Here is a 16,962-nt window from a genome sequence, read left to right as displayed (position 1 = left end):
AGTAAAATGAATAGTGTTCTGCAATTTGTTCGTAATTTCCTTGTTGCAAATTAACATTTGCATCTAGCTTTTTAGAATTTAGTTGTTATCCAAGCTGGAATAAACAGAACACAATCTGAAAAAAATCACAGGATCTATTTCCCAATCATGTGATTATGAAAATTCACCTGCATCTTAGCTCATGAGTTACCAATTCAGACTATCTATGAGATATGAATAACTTCTCAGTCTTTCATAATGCATCCTGTATGTACATCACATCAGGATTTTAAAGCTGCAACCAAAAAATCAAGACAAGAGTACTCTGGGCATGTGATGAATCAGTCAGTGATTTAACGTGCTGCATCAATATTCTGTCAAGTGATAAAAAGCTTTGCGCCTTGGATAAACTTAGTTATAATAAATAGCCAAATATTTGTTAATATTTCAACATTTAATTAATCTTAATTAGGGAATTAATAAATGTTTCTATTATCATTCAAATTCACTGTAGATGAAATAAACATTTTCCAGTCCAGTGGATGATTTTATCCATTTCTTTCCCCCAAATAATATTGTTTGTATATAAGAGATGCTTGGCAACAAAATTAATGCTGAAAAAATAAGTATATTGAGTTACGTGAACCAGGAAAAAGCTAGGTTAGAAAGATAAAGTTTCAAGGTAGGATAAGCCCTATCTATTCTGCCTTCCTGTTGTCCTAGTAATTGTAACTGGGATGTGTTTCTCCAAGATAGTCATCCAGTTTGATCTTGGAGGGATACAAGCTACTTTTAAACCCACTCAATGATAAGTTGTAAGTTGTTCTAGAAACAACTACTCTGAAATAATAAAAGCAAAATACTGTGGGTAGTGGAAATCTTAAGTAAAAACAAAGTGCTGGAAATATTCAGCAGGTCTGGCTGCATCTGGGAAGAGAGAAACAGTTAATGGTTTGAGTCGAAATTCTTCTTAGAAGAGTCATATTTCACTTGAAACATTGTTCCATAACTTTCGAGTTCGGAAGCAGTACATCTCGGGGGTTACCCCAAAGATGCACGGGGGAAACATCCCCCCCCTCCCCCCACCACCATCCCCGGAGGTTCCCAGGCAAGGATTGCATAGCAACTGCCCAAGAAGTCCAAACTTCTGATGGTCTATTACCCTGCACCGGGAAATATCTGATAATGTGATTTAAATCGCAAACTTTGGATGATTCCAACTGTGCTATAGTAGTAGTTACCCAGAAAAAAGAGGAATTAAAACCATTTCTCGCTTCAGGGTAATTACTGACCCACATCAAACCTCCCCACAGGATGCCCCACTACACCCCATGGGCCACGGGACTCCCCCCACTAGCCCTGTGACTACCACACCCATCCCAAGTACACCTCCACACCCCAAACACCCATGGGATCCCACCCCCTGACAGCCCTCCCCGGTTACCCTCCTGACTGCCCACGGGACACTCCCCGACTATCCCGCCCCCATCCCCCCACCGAGTACACCCCACACCCCGACCTCCCACAGGACCACCTGACGACACCCCCACCTCTCGACTGACCTCCCCACCCCCCAAATGTCCTCTCATCCCCCAACTACACCCCTAGCCCCTTGACTGTCCTCCCCAAACCCTGACTGCACCTCCAGCCCCCGACTGCCTTCCTGCACCCCAACCCCACCATCAACTGCACGCCCCCCCTCCCCCCGAATACCCATCCTCCCCTCCACACTGGCCACCCAAGTGCCCCCACCCCCCCAGCCCATCCTCTCTCCCCCCACCCCCCGCCTTACTCCCCAATCACCAAACCACCCACTTACCGTATAAACTTAATTTCTCACTGCTCAGCTGCTCAGTGGCTGGACCTTTAAACTTAACCTGCTTAAAGGCAGCTAGTGCCTTAAAAAAGGGGGTGTGTCCTCCTCCCCTCTGGCGTTGCAGCCCTGGAGAGAAGACCGTGGGAACCCACTGTGCTACACAGATCTCGCCCGGCCTGAGTCAGAAGGTTGGGTGAGGTAGGAGTGGCTGGATTTCCAGGCAAGTAACTACGAGTGGAGTGGCAATCTGACTCAATTTTCACTCTGGAAGTTATGGCCCATTAACTCTTTTTCTCTCTCCATAGATGCTGCCAGACCTGCTGAGTATTTCCAGTACTTGCTGTTTTTCCTCTGAAGTAATATTTTCTTGCAACTTGTTTGAATCTACTCTTTTTCAGCTTGTACTGATGCCTCCTTGTTTTGCTATCCTGTAACAAATCAAATATCCTTCTTTCCACAAAAGTTATATTTAAATGTTGAGGTTTCTAAAGAAAGTGTATTTGCACAAATTTACAAGAGCAACTGACATAAAGGGTCATTAAAATGCTAATGACATAGGCTTCTAAAAATCCCCAAAAACTGAAAGCAAACAATTTGTTAGGCTATCTCAGTGATTGCTAAACACTTCACACTCAAGGAGGTCCCTTAGTCCCAGATGCTGGGCAGTGATTGGCTGGCATTGGCCTCCCCTCTGGATGGGAACAAGAAGAAAAAGTGGAAACAAGCCCAACATTTTTAAACAGACAGTTGTTCGGGCAAGTTTTTGGCAGATTCAAAAGGTTAAGATTGCAGGAGCATAGTAAAAAGTTGTTTTCTTTAAGCCAAGTGAGTATAAAATGTTATTTTGTATTATTACTTGGAAGTTAAAATGTATTGATTGAGAATTGTACCAATTGACTCACTTAGTTCAGTCATAACTGTTGCCCTGCATGTTTGCTGACTGTGAAATAAAGCAGTTTAACAATTTGTATCTGATCTCATTTTATTAAGTGTTTTCTTGGCTGGAGTAAGATTGGAGTGATTGTAGGGGAGATAATGTACGTTTGGCATCTCTCTATGTTCAATCTGTTATTCTTTTTTATACAACCTAACATCCCAATTGCTTTCTTCACAGCAATTGACATGTCTTGAAGGATTTTACCTACTATAACTAAGAGATCCTGATTTGTCATGTCAGTATTTTACCATTATCTTTTAATCCCCCTGCTTAATGCATATTTCAGTGCATAATTAGAATTTTATGTACCTTAGGCGGCAGTTGCCAGTTGTTGCTCACCTCTCCAAATAGCCCTTCCATCACCCTCCAGCCCCCCAAAGCTTTGAGATGAAGCTATTAATTGGTTTCTCCAGATACTGAGATAAAAGCAAAAAACTGTGGATGCTGGAAATCCAAATCCAAAACAAAAACAAAAATAAAAATACCTGGAAAAACTCAGCAGGTCTGACAGCATCTGTGGAGAGGAATACAGTTAACATTTTGAGTCCATATGACTCTTCAACAGAACTAAGGAAAGATAGAAGAGAGGTGAAATATAAGCTGGTTTAGGGCGGGGGTGGGGGGGGGGGGGTGACAGGTAGAGCTGGATAGAGGGCCAGTGATAGGTGGAGATTGCCAAAAGATGTCATAGACAAAAGCTCAAAGAGGTGTTGATGGTGATGATATTAGTGAAGAAATGTGCTAATAGGTGACATTAAGGATAGAAAGCAGGATGAGCAAGGTACAGATAGCCCTAGTGGGGGTGGGGTGGGGGAAAGGGATCGAAATAGGCTAAAAGGTAGAGATAAAACAATGGATGGAAATACATTTAAAAATAATGGAAATAGGTGGGAAAAGAAAAATCTATATAAATTATTGGAAAAAAGGGGGATCGGAAAGGGGGTGGGGATGGAGGAGAGAGTTCATGATGTAAAGTTGTTGAACTCAATATTCAGTCCGGAAGGCTGTAAAGTGCCTAGTCGGAAGACGAGGTGCTGTTCCTCCAGTTTGTGTTGAGCTTCACTGGAACATTGCAGTAGGCCAAGGACGGACATGTGGGCTTGAGAGCAGGGTCGACTGTTGAAATGGCAAGCGACAGGGAGGTCTGGGTCATACTTGCGGACAGACCGAAGGTGTTCCACAAAGCGGTCACCCAGTCTGCATTTGGTCTCTCCAATGTAGAGGAAGCTGCATTGGGAGCAGCGAATGCAGTAGACTAAATTGAGGGAAGTGCAAATGAAATGCTGCTTCACTTGAAAGGAGTGTTTGGGCCCTTGGACGGTGAGGAGGGAGGAAGTAAAGGGGCAGGTGTTGCACCTTCTGCGGTTGCATGGGAAGGTGCCGTGGGAGGGGGTTGAGGTGTAGGGGGTGATGGAGGAGTGGACCAGGGTGTCCCGGAGGGAACGATCCCTGCGGAATGCCGCCGGGGGGGTGAAGGGAAGATGTGTTTGGTGGTGGCATCATGCTGGAGTTGGCGGAAATGGCGGAGGATGATCCTTTGAATGCGGAGGCTGGTGGGGTGATAAGTGAGGACAAGGGGGACCCTATCATGGTTCATCATCCAAGAGTTGTCCCCGACCGAGTGTTGCAGACTGGCACATTCCAAGGTCCAGGACTACGTGCTGACGGACGCACTAAAGCTTGGGGCAACTGCCGCAAAGGCACAATGGGGAAAGGTCGCTGTCTAAGACCTTTCTGCCACAGAGCACCTAGGGGCTGGGAACTGTTGAGAGCCCCTCGGGCTGCACAGCTCAAAATGAATGTCTGCATTGAATACTAATTGTTTATAATTGTATTGAAGCACCTCAGAGTGCAACATGATGTCTGTTGATAACTCCAATACCATTGTCTGATTGTCTGCATTGACCATATTGAAATGATTGTAATATTCATTGATTATTTTGATGCACCTTGTGATCTATGTGTAAAAGTTGAATCTGATTGTACTTTTGTGATTGTGATTTTGAAATGGTTTGGAATGTTCTTCCAGATATTTTATGAATAAAGTATATTTTTCAAAAAAAAAAATAATTCTGGGAGAAGTCACCGCAGCCACTGCGACTCGGGAGGGAATCGTGGAGAAGGACTCTTGCACTCAATAGGATGAAGAGCATCCAATAGAGGGCGCTGGTGAGAAGTGACAAGCATTCTGGGAGAAATCACCGCAGCCACCGCGACTCAGGAGGGAATCGAGGAGGACCCACTGACAAAGAACGGAATAGCCCCAAACATTACATTGCTGTAGTGTTTCCATCCCTCCCTCCTCCTCAAACCTAAAAAAAAAGAGAGGAAGAGGCAGTGCCTTCAGGAGTGCACCAGACCTGTGAGGAACACTCTTCTGAAAGTGGATTTTAAAGAAAAAGCAGCTGATTGGTGAGTAAATCCTGGTAGCAGACTCGGAGAGAGGAGCACCGGAGCAGTGAGTATAAATCTAGCTTAACTCGGGGATTCGTGGCCTTGTCTCCAGGGAGCAGACTCGGAGGGAGGAGCACCGGAGTGGTGAGTATAAATCTAGCTTGCCTCGGGGACTCGCGGCCTTGTCTCCAGGGAGCAGACTCGGAGGGAGGAGCACCGGAGCGGTGACATCGGGGCACAGAGTAACTGAAGCCAAAACTGAAAAAGTGACATCACAGGAAAGCTGTGACCTAATTGGTTGGTAGGAAATTTGAAAAAAAAACCAAATTTGAAAAAAAAAACACTGCAAAGCTAATTAATAAATTAATTATCTAAGTCGAGATGGCTGGGCAGGTGACGTGCTGTAGTTGTATGATGTGGGAGCTAGCAGATCCCATTGCAAGCTGCAGTGACCACATCTGCAGCAAGTATTGTTTGCTGGAGGAACTCCGGCTCAGAATTGATGAACTGGAGTCAGAGTTCCAGATGCTGCGGCACATCCGGGAGGGGGAGAGTTACCTGGACGCTTTGTTTCAGGAGGCGGTCACACCCGGTAGATTAAGTACCTCAAGTTCGGTCAGTGGTCAGGGTCCGCAGGGTGTGACTGCAAGTGAGGCAGGTAGAGGGATCCTGTGTTCAGGAACAGAGGAGCCTCAGCTCTTGACCTTGTCCAACAGGTACGAGGTACTTAGTCCCTGTGTGGATGAGGAACAGGGTTGTAGGGAGGATGAGCCAGCTAACCACGTCACCGTGGCACAGGAGGCCATTCAAGAAGGGAGAGGAAAAAGACAAGTGGTAGTTGTAGGGGATTCTATAATTAGGGGAATTGATAGCATCGTTTGTATGCAGGATCGAGAGTCCCGCATGGTAAGTTGCCTGCCCAGTGCCAGGGTGAGGGACATCTGACCGGCTTGAAAGGATATTGGAGAGGGAGGGCGAGAAAACAGTTGTTGTGGTCCACGTCGGGACAAATAACACAGGTAAGACTAGGAAAGAGGACCTGTTTGGGGATTATCAGGAACTAAGAACTAAATTAAAGAACAGGTCTTCAAGGGTTATAATCTCCGGATTACTGCCCGAGCCACGTGCAAATTGGCATAGGGACGCGAGAATAAGGGAAGTAAACACATGGCTAAAGGAGTGGGGTGGGAAAGAGGGGTTCCATTTTGTGGGGCACTGGCATCAGTATTGGAACAGGAGGAATCTGTACCGTTGGGACGGTCTCCACCTGAACCGATCTGGGACCAATGTTCTCGCAAAAAGGGTAAATAGGATGGTCAACAGGACTTTAAACTAGAAAGTAGGGGGGGAAGGGAAGGGTAAAACTCCAAGAAGTATGACTAATGGGAAACAAAGCAGCAGGTTAGCGTGTGCGGGGGGTGGATTCAACTTCATGGAAAATTATGAAAAAACTGAAAAGAAAGGAGAGCCCAGGAGAGGCTATTAAAGTCTTCAGAACACAAAATAGGACAGAGTGTTTGGAAAGGGCTAGGAATCTAACTTCAAGCACATCAGATAAAGGGAGGACAATGAGAAAGGGGACAGGAAATACAGGACTGAAGGTGTTGTATCTGAATGCAGGCAGTATACGAAATAAGGTAAATGAGCTTGTGGCGTAGATTGAAATTGGCAGGTATGATGTGGTGGGCATACGGAAACATGGCTGCAAGGGGATCAGGACTGGGAGCTAAATATCGAAGGATATACATCCTATCGAAAAGATAGGCAAGTCGGCAGAGGGGGTGGGGTTGCTTTGTTAGTAAGAAATGAAATTAAATCGATAGCAAGAAATGATGTAGAGTCAGAAGATGTAGAATCTGTGTGGGTAGAGTTGAAGAACCGCAAAGGTGAAAAAAACCATAATGGGAGTTATGTACAGGCCTCTGAACAGTAGTCAGGATGTGGGGCACAAGATTCACCAGGAGATAGAAAAGGCGTGTAAGAAAGGCAAGGTTACAGTGATCATGGGGGGTTTCAATATGCAGGTAGACTGGGAAAAATCAGGTTGGTAGTGGATCCCAAGAAAAGGAATTTGTGGAATGTCTATGAGATGGTTTTTTGGAGCAGCTTGTGGTGGAGCCCACGAGGAAACAGGCAATTCTAGATTTAGTGATGTGTAATGAGGCAGATTTGATAAGGGAACTTAAGGTGAAGGAACCCTTAGGAGGAAGTGGCCATAATATGATAGAATTTACCCTGCAATTTGAGGAAAAAGCTGGAATCAGATGTAATGGTATTACAGTTGAATAAAGGCAACTACAGAGGCATGAGGGAGGAGCTGGCCAGAATTGACTGGGAGATGAGACTAGCAGAAAAGACAGTGGAACAGCAATGGCAGGAGTTTCTGGGAGTAATTTGGGAGACACAGCAAAAATTCATCCCTAGGAAGAAGAAGCATACTAAAGGGAGGACGAGGCAACCATGGCTGACAAGGGAAGTCAGGGACAGCATAAAAGCTAAAGAGAAAGCATACAATGCAGCGAAGAGCAGAGAGAAACCAGGAGAGCCTACAAAGACCAACAGAGGACAACTAAAAAAGAAATAAGGAGGGAGAAGATTAAATATGAGGGTAAACTAGCCAGTAATATAAAAGAAGATTGCAAGAGTTTTTTTAGATATATAAAGGGTAAGAGAGAGGCAAAAGAGGACATTGGGCCACTGGAAAATGACGCTGGAGAAGTAGTAGTGGGGAACAAAGAAATGGCGAAGGAACTGAATAGGTACTTTGCGTCAGTTTTCACGGTGGAAGACACGAGTAACATCCCCAAAGTTCAAGAGAGTCGGGGGCAGAGGTGAGTATGGTGGCCATTACCAAGAAGGCGCTAGGAAAACTGAAAGGTCTGAAGGTGGATAAATCACCTGGACCGGGTGGATTACACCCCAGAGTTCTGAAGGAGATAGCTGAAGAGATAGTGGAGGCGTTAGTGGTGATCTTTCAGGAATCACTGGAGTCAGGGAGGGTCCCAGAGGACTGGAAAATCGCTAATGTAACCCCCCTGTTTAAGAAGGGAGTTAGGCAAAAGACGGGAAATTACAGGCCGATTAGCCTGACCTCAGTCCTTGGTAAGATTTTAGAGTCCATTATTAAGGATGAGATTTCAGAATACTTGGAAATGCGTGGTAAAATAGGGCAAAGTCAGCATGGTTTCATCAAGGGGAGGTCATGCCTGACAAATCTGTTAGAATTCTTTGAGGAGGTAATGAGTAAGTTAGACAAAGGAGAGCCAATGGATGTTATCTACTTGGACTTCCAGAAGGCCTTTGACAAGGTGCCGCACAGGAGACTGCTCAGTAAGATAAGAGCCCATGGTGTTAGAGGCAAGATACTAGCATGGATAGAAGATTGGCTGTCTGGCAGGAGGCAGAGAGTGGGGATAAAGGGATCCTTCTCAGGATGGCGGCCGGTGACTAGTGGAGTTCCGCAGGAGTCAGTGTTGGGACCACAACTTTTCACTTTATACATGAATGATCTAGATGAAGGAACTGAGGGCATCCTGGCTAAGTTTGCAGATGATACAAAGATAGGTGGAGGGACAGGTAGTATTGAGGAGGCAGGGAGGCTGCAGAAGGATTTGGACAGGTTAGGAGAATGGGCAAAGAAATGGCATATGGAATACAACGTGGGGAACTGTGAGGTCATGCACTTTGGTAGGAAAAATAGAGGCATAGACTATTTTCTAAATCGGGAGAGAATTCAGAAATCGTGCAATTATAGTGCAAAGGGACTTGGGAGTCCTAGTCCAGGATTCTCTTAAGGTTAACTTGCAGGTTGAGTCGGTAGTTAGGAAGGCAAAATGCAATGTTGGCATTTATTTTGAGGACTACAATATAAAAGCAGGGATGTGCTGCTGAGGCTTTATAAGCAGGGATGTGCTGCTGAGGCTGTATAAGGCTCTGGTCAGACCACATTTAGAATATTGTGAGCAATTTTGGCCCTGTATCTCAGGAAGGATGTTCTGGCTCTGGAGAGGGTCCAGAGAAGGTTGACGAGAACGATCCCAGGAATGAAAGGCCTAACATACGAGGAATGTTTGAGGACTCTGGGTCTATACTCGGTGGAGTTTAGAAGGATGAGGGGGGATCTGATTGAAACTTACAGAATACTGAAAGGCCTGGATAGAGTGGACGTGGGGAAGATGTTTCCATTAGTAGGAGAGACTAGGACCCGAGGGCACAGCCTCAGGGTAAAGGGAAGACCATTTAGAACAGAGATGAGGAGAAACCTCTTTAGCCAGAGAGTGGTGAATCTATGGAATTCATTGCCACAGAAGGCTGTGGAGGCCAGGTCATTAAGTGTATTTAAGACTGAGATAGATAGGTTCTTGATTGGTAAGGGGATCAAAGGTTACGGGGAGAAAGTGGGAGAATGGGGTTGAGAAACTTATCAGCCATGATTGAATGGCGGAGCAGACTCGATGGGCCGAATGGTCTAATTTCTGCTCCTATGTCTTATGGTCTTATGTGAGAGCTTGCTGGTCCGAGTGCATCCCCAGGAAGTCCCAATTGATCTCCTAGGCAGCCTCTCCATGAGAGTCACCACTATCTCCATGGAGGACGCATGTGCTCGGCCATGAGGCTCATTGCATCAGCGATAGACCACACAGACTCCTCCTCCACGGACACCAAGCCAAGCAAAGCCTCATGTATCTCCACCAGATGCTCCTGCACAGCTTGCCGCATTTCCTGCGTTTGCGGCGTCGCGGACGACTCCAGAGGCACATCATCAGGCATTGACTGAGCATGTGCCTGGCCCCCTGCAGTCCCCTGACTGCTGGTGCCATGGGCACTCTCTGTCTCTGCCAGCTCTTCCAGCGACTGTGAAGTGCCCTCACCGCTGTGCCCCGGGACACTAGCTGATGTTCTATTTTCCACCGAGGTGCTAGTATCTGGGCTGCCTGGCAGAGATGGTGTGACGCTGGTGAGTCCGTGACTTCAGGGCCCTCAGGTGTGAGAGGGGGCCTCCGTTGCTCCTCCTCCTGGCCCTGCTCCGCTGATGCTGAAAGGAAGAAGAAGGACATTGGATCAGTTAGCGTGGAGACAATGTCAATGTGCATCCCTGTCCCCCGGATCATTACGTGCTCATCCTTCCATAAGCAATGGTCAAGCCATGTTGCAAACTTCAATCACTGAACATTCAGCACTGCCATGGCTGTTGGGAGAACAATGGTGATCTCACTGCTGGGCATACATACCTGCCGTGGCACCCCAGCCTCACTGACACCGGTAGACCTGGGCGCATGGTGCCTCTCCAAATCTAGGGCCTCCTGCTCAAAACGGCTGAGAATCGCCAACTGGGCCAGCCCTCCGCAAGCCCTCACCCACTCGGCGGTATTATGTGCATTCTTCTCCTGAAAAGGAGAGAAGAGTAATGATTAGTGCTACTTGTACCTGGATTGTCTTCGCGGACGGCCCACCCCAACCAGAGTGGGACATTGCAGGGCTCCAACCAGAGTGGGACATTGCAGGGATCCAGTGCCTCCTCATCCCACTGCTGCCGAACACTCACACAAAGATGCTAGGCCTGTCCCCCCCCCACCCCATCACATTAGGCACCAACAGTCTAACCTTCCATAGCGAGGAGGCGCAAGCATGTGGAGCGCAGAGGGCAACAGATGGATCGGTGCCACGCTGCCTTGAAGCTCCCCTCCCAGCATGTCATCACCGACTTTGACATGTCCTGGAAATCCAGCACTGCTCCTAGGTGCAGCTCCTCCAGGTTGCCCCCAAAACAGTAATGTGGATCTCAGTGTACCACTTGCTATGGGTGCAGAACCCATCTCTTCACCACCTTCTCAGAGTGGATCTCAACATGGGCAATACCTGCTGGCCCACCCAGCAAAGGACACATTCCATCAATGATTCAATGCCGTCACTACACTCCGACTTGGAGGGGGGGAACCGGGGGAAAGCCTACCTGCTGGGTTAATTGACCAATGCCAAAATGGTGCTCACCCTTCCCAAGCGTAACAGGTCATTGAAGCGCTTGTGACACTGGATCCAGGTGCGTCGCACCACATCATGAGAGCTCACCACCTCCGCCACGTCCTCCCAGGCACATTTGGTCATGTCAGGGGGCCTCCTCCTCCCGTCCTGGGGTACGAGCACCTCCCGCTGTGCTGCCACTTCCTTGAGGAGGGCAGCAAGGCAATCGTCAGAAAAACGAGAGGCCCCTGCCCTACCCTCCTGCCTGGCCTGTTCACCAGCAGCGCTCTGGGGAGCCCTTCCACTATCCATGATTCACAGCCTTTGAAAGACTGCAGAAGCTTTTTAAAACAGGCCGCTAGGTCGCCATTGGACCTGGTCATTGCAGTCCTGCCGCTGCGTGCCCACTCCTGCTGTCCTCAGGAGCCGCAATTCACGCTGGATGGGCCTTAGTTGGCCCACCCGCGTAAAATGGCGATCAGGTCAGCGCCCACTCCCACTCCCGCACCACCCGCCCAACAGGCAGAAAATTCTGCCCCTAGAGTAGTGTGTGTCGTTTTATTAACCTTACTTAAGAAGGGATATACTTGCATTGGAGGAAGTTCAGAGAAGATTCATGAGGCTGATTCTTGGGATGAAGAGCTTGTCTTATGAAGAAAGGCTGAGCAGGTTTGGCCTATATTCATTGGAACTTAGAAGAATGAGAGGTGATCTTATTGAAATATATAAGATACTTGGTGAGGGGGTTGGGGGATTAAAAGGGTAGATGTTGACAGGAATGTTTCCCCAAGTGGGGGAATCTGGAACCAGGCGGCACAGTTTAAAAATAAGGGGTCTCCCATTTAAGACAGAGAGGAAGAGGAATTTCTTCTCTCAGAGAGCCATTAATCTTTGGAATTCTCTCACCCAGTGAGCAATGGAGGCTGGGTCATTGAACATGTTCAAGGCTGAGTTAGACAGATTTTTGATTGACAAGGGAGTCAAGGGTTATGGGGGGAAAAGCAGAAAAGTGGAGCTAAAGCCACCAGGTCAGCCATGATCTTATTGCCTGGCGGAACAGGCTTCAGGGGCTGAATGGCCTACACCTGCTCCTATTTCTTATGTTTTCACATTCTTAAAATCCAGCAAGGTCATTTTCAGTTCTTAGCATGGACTTCATTATATATTACGTGCACTAATTGCATTGAATGCTAAGGTCACTTTGGTGATTTTATACAAATGCATTGATCCATGAGTCTTGATGGTAATAGAAGGTAAACAAAGGGAAAAGTAATGTTTCTACCCACTTGAAGTCTAATAATTCCACCTATTTGAAGTGGCAGTTGCATTTCACTAAAGTTCATAAAAAGTGCTATAATTACTTGATTACTTGTCACAAAATGTTTCAGATCTTTTTGTGTTCGACCACCAATTTTCAGATTTTTTTGTCTTTGGCTACTCTCACCCCAAGATTAAAGTGCTGGTCATAAATTAAAGGAACATATTGATGAAATAATTTAAAGTAAAACTTCATGAATTGTATTGAAAAATGTAAATTTGGTAAATTGATGAGGAAAGAAAAATCAAGTTCATAATCGGCATTCCTGATTCTTAAAATAGGAAAATTAATTTGAAATAATTTTGTATTGTGAGGATTTTAAAAATCCCTTCAGTTCATAAATTGTATTTCTGTTTAGAATAATTGAGTCTTTTTTCAATGAAGAAGAGATGCTCCATGTTCATAATGTGACCAAGTCAGATTAATGTAATGTCTTGCAGTATTATCTAAATACTTTCAGCATCTACTGTTGAACCAAGAACAAACATTGCATGGAATAAAACTGATTGTTTTGATTTATTGCATAGTTATTTGTACTGGAAAGATTTGGGGGTTAGCGAATGAAAAACAACCAGAGACTGAAAATAGAAAATACAATTTGAGAAATAAAGTTTACACTGAAGAACGGGAACTTTATGATGATGTTTGCCTGTGTTTGTGCAAAGTAACCTATCCATTTCCTCAGGGCAGGAAGAATTTATTGGGAGGGTTGGTGTAATGACACAGGCCTTGGTGGGGCAGGGCATGTATAGAACAATGCAGCATAGCATAGTGGCAGGAGAAGAGTGCAGGCTGTTTGTTCAGAAATTGGCACAGGTTATTCTTCATAAAGTAAGAACATGTATGATCCCAAAACTTTTGATAATTTTGAAATCATATAGCAAAATAGCGTGCACCTTTCAATAATTGTAATCCATTGGCCCCAATCGTGGGGAATAACAGTGACTTGTCTATTTTAGCCAAAGCTTTTCATTACATTCATTCAATTGCTGTAGACCAGTGGTTCTGCTCATGTGCTTACATGTGTAAGACTTAACAGACCATTGCAATTATTAGACAGTGTATTTGTCTATTACCACCCTGAAAACTTTCCAACAGATGGTGGAGGTGTGTACTGAGAAACAATGAGATGTAGCAATGAGAGGTTTGGGGATAATGTAGTTTTTCTGGATGAATGAAGTTTCACCAAACACCCTTAGTGGTTCATAATTATCTCTAAATTTTGCTGGAGGCAGTACTCTAAATGAAGCCCAAGACTATTTGTCAAACATAGTTTATCAAGATCAAGGGCTCTTTAACTGAAGGGTCAAACTGTGACATCACAGAGCAAATCTCACACTCACAATGTGTCTCAGTGAGGTCAAATACCACAATAGGTTTGCAAACTGGGAAAGTTTGAGATAGGTGGCTGCACAACCAGTTTTAAGTAAAGGAAATGAAGCTACACAGACTTTTGTTACTCATTGGCTGATCTATCAAGGAACAAATTTGATCGGCTTGAAGATCTGAACAAGTTCACTTTGTGAAGAGAGCATGAACATTGGTAACATCATCAAACAGTCGATTCAATGGAAGGTTGCGGACATTGAAAGGTTTGTATCAACATGGTTATCTTGTAATTTGTGAGAGACAGTACAAATTTAGTTAATACTGCTGCACAGTGGGATAGAATGGTTGTATTTATGTCAAAAGTGAATCTTTCATGTCATTGCTCATAGATAGTCAGGTGACTGGAGCCTGATTTCTGATGGCTAATCAGCACCACTCTCAGGTCTCTCCAGTCCTGGTCCCCCCTGTCTCTGGCACCAAGCCAGCATCAATGGATCTTGATCAATGGTATTTGGCATCACCGATGATCTGGAGTGACCAGCTCCACAATGATTCAAACCCAAGAAACATCAGCACTATTTCAAAGCACATTGGAATGTTGGAAGCATCCTACACCAGGAAAAGGAGAAACAGTGAAGGCAAACAATCCCATCACCATTTCCTTATTGTTACGTTCACTGGGTTGTAATCACATGGAAACCTATTTTTAATATTCTTGCTCATTTTGTCATTGTGGCGTAAATGAAACCCAAGGGTATTTTCTCAACACTTTCATCAAGTTGAGTTCCTTAGTTGGTTGTGACAAACTGAATCACAGAGCAAGCTTCACACTCACACTTAGCATCACAGTGAGATAAGGCATCATAATAGGTTCGTAAACTGGGTACATTTGAGGTCGGAGGCTGCACAACCTGTTTCAGTGAAAGAAATGGAACTGCGCAGACTGCTACTAACTGGCTGATCTATCTAGGAGTGGTCAGGCAGATCTGAACAGGTTTATTTTGTGCCTGTAACTAGTGGTGTGCCACAGGGATCAGTGCTGGAGCCACAATTATTTACAGTATATATTAATGACTTGGATGAGGGAAGTGAATGTACTATCATCAAATTTTCGCATGACACAAAAATAGGTGGGAAGGCAAGTGGTGAGGATGAAACAAAGAGTCTACAGAGGGATATAGACAGGTTAAGTGAGTGGGCAAAAACAAGGCAAATGGAATATAATGTGGGAAAGTGTGAGGTTATGCACTTTGGCAGGAAGAATAGAGGAGCTGAATATTATTTAAATGGATAAAGACTGAAGAAAGCTGCAGCACAGAGGGATTTGGGGGTCCTTGTGCATGAATCCTAAAAAGCTAGCATACAAGTTCAACAGGTAATAGGTAAAGCAAATGGGATGTTGGCCTTTATTTCAAAGGGAATGGAGTATAAAAATAGGAAAGTCTTGCTAAAACTATACAAGGCACTAGTTAGACCACACCAAGAATTCTGTGAATAGTTTGGTCCCCTTATCTAAGGAAAGATATATTGGCATTGGAGGCAGTCCAGAGAAGGTTCACTAGGTTGATCCCGGGGATGGAGGGATTTTCTTATGAGGAGAGGTTGAGTCGGTTGGGCCTGTACTCATTGGAATTTAGAAGAATGAGAGGTGACCTTATTGAAACATATCAAATACTTAGAGGGCTTGACAGGATAGATGCTCAGAGGTTGTTTCCCCTTGTGGGAGAGTCTAGGACCAGAGGGCATAATCTCAGAGTAAGGGGGCGCCCATTTAAAACAGAGATGAGGAGGAATTTCTTCTCTCAGAGGGTAGCCAATCTGTGGAATTCTTTACCGCAGAGGGCTGTAGAGGCGGGGTTGTTAAGTATATTCAAGGCTGAGATAGATGGATTTTTAATCATTAAGGGAATCAAGGGTTATGGGGAAAAGGCAGGAAAGTGGAGTTGAGGATTATCAGATCAGCCATGATCTGATTGAATGGTGGAGCAGACTCGATGAGCCGAATGGCCTATTTCTGCTCCTTCGTCTTATGGTCATATGGTCACTCAGATGTGAAACCTTGGTTCATGCACAAGATAAAGGCAGGTTTCTCAGTCCTTCAGTCTCTTCTCTGTGCAGTGTGTAATCTTCAGACAAAAGTGACGATCTGGCTTCACAATCACTGGACACATTAGTGATGCCTGCACCTCGATGGTGCTTGTCATTGCTGCCAAAATGTTGTGGGTAGGTGTCACAGAGTTCCATCATTCTCTCTGTGTGCTCCTGGTGACGCTGTGCTCCTGAAGGGATCAGGTGCTGAAGGCTGACAAAGAGTCAAGTGCATTTAAAGTTTCACGGCTGCGTTTCCATGATATCACCCTGATCACAGAGTGCAAGCAAGCTTCCCTTAGCTAGACAGAAGTCTGAGATTCACAGAGGCAATGTGAAGATCTATGGAGTGTCCTCACTGCATGTCGTCACCATCCTCCTGGAATCTAGCGACTATTAGGGCTTCCACTGCATCTCCATGACATGAGCATGAGCACTGAGGGTATGTGCACAGCCATCAGCCACACAGGATTCAAATGTTCACAGATGCAAGGTAAGGGTGTCAGGACTGTCCTCACTGTATCTCATCATCACCTTCCAGCTTTGAGGGCCTCCCAACAGTGCCTGCCTCAACTGGCCAGTGTGATATCCTCATCACGGCATCCTTGCCTTCAAGGACTTGATCACCATCACCTCCTTCGACATCCTCCTCATTGGAAAATACGTGCAGCTCTTCCATGTCCTCCTCAGCCAGGTCCTCCCCCTTTTGCAGCGCCAGGTTGTGGAGCGTGCAGCAAGTGACGATGATGCATGATACCATCTGGGGACTGTATTGTAGTGCTGCACCGGACCTGTCGAGGCACTGGAACCTCGTTTTCAAATTGCCTATAGTTTGCTCCACCAAAGTCCGGGTCGCGGCATGAGCCTCATTGTATTGTCACTCTGTTGCAGTCTGAAGCTGCTGCACGGGTGTCATCAGCCAAGTCCTCTGTGGGTAGCCCTTGTCCCTGAGGAGCCAACCCTATAGCCTCTCTGGACCCTGAAAGATGTCAGGAATTTGAGACCTGCTAAGGATGTATGGGTCATGACACTCCCTGGGCATCGTGCGCAGCCCTACAGCATGTTTGTCATGGTCGCACACCGACTGAATATTCAGTGAGTGGAATCCCTTGCGGTTGACGTAATTGACTGCTTATTGCC

Source organism: Cetorhinus maximus, chromosome 2 (genome assembly GCF_964194155.1).
Source record: "Cetorhinus maximus chromosome 2, sCetMax3.hap1.1, whole genome shotgun sequence".
NCBI classification, from domain to species: Eukaryota; Metazoa; Chordata; class Chondrichthyes; order Lamniformes; family Cetorhinidae; genus Cetorhinus; species Cetorhinus maximus.
The sequence above is the reverse complement of the archived record's forward strand: the minus strand, read 5'-3'. Positions refer to the sequence as shown.